The sequence below is a fragment of the Phalangium opilio genome, unplaced genomic scaffold (genome assembly GCF_054372755.1).
Source record: "Phalangium opilio isolate 3A_F unplaced genomic scaffold, DU_Popi_V2 ptg000013l_1, whole genome shotgun sequence".
Taxonomy (NCBI): Eukaryota; Metazoa; Arthropoda; class Arachnida; order Opiliones; family Phalangiidae; genus Phalangium; species Phalangium opilio.
In genome coordinates, this window is record NW_028324148.1 from 3421750 (window position 1) to 3422500 (window position 751).

Consider the following 751-nt stretch of genomic DNA (forward strand, 5'->3'; position numbering starts at 1 on the left):
CTTACTCAACTGATTACTAGCACGTTCTGCTTCAACGTACTCAGAATCTTGGCGTTAACTAGCCTTACTTAATTGGTCCTTAACTCTTTCGCTTGCTCTATAACATTCATCAAGCCTTTTCATTCGCTTGGTAAGTACACCAACCTCACTTTCCCTTTCACGATATGACTCATTCTCACGCTTTTTTGCCATAGATCGCGCCTCCTTCATTCTAAACTCTTCATTTTGTCTCAAAATTCTCATTCTCTCTAACGGATACACATTGCCATGAGACGTAGAAGGTAATTGTTCATCGTTCGCTACCATTATAGAACTAACCGATTCATTATTAACTAAATTCATCGATTCGTCGGTAGTAATTACCCCGACTCTTACAGCGCTTTCATCTGAACTTACGTCTAATACATTATCCTTAGTACTACCGTGGCCAACAGGCGACTCAATAGAACTAACAAACAAATTAAGACTAGAAGTACTAGAAACTTCACCTTCAGCCTTAGCTTTTTTCTGAGCTGCTAAAACTCTTCTCCTTTCATTTTCTCTCTTCTTAAACTCAGGGTCTGACCTTTTTGCCCTCATCCTTTCCCTCGCTTTACGCTTTCGCATTTCATCTTTACTCTCAACATTATCTTCCTCCATTTTATATTCAAAACGTCAAATACTCACTTAAATCCAGAGTACTTCCAACTTTCAACAACAATAATTCCAACTTTCAACAAAAATAATTTACTAGTAGTTTTATTGACAACCT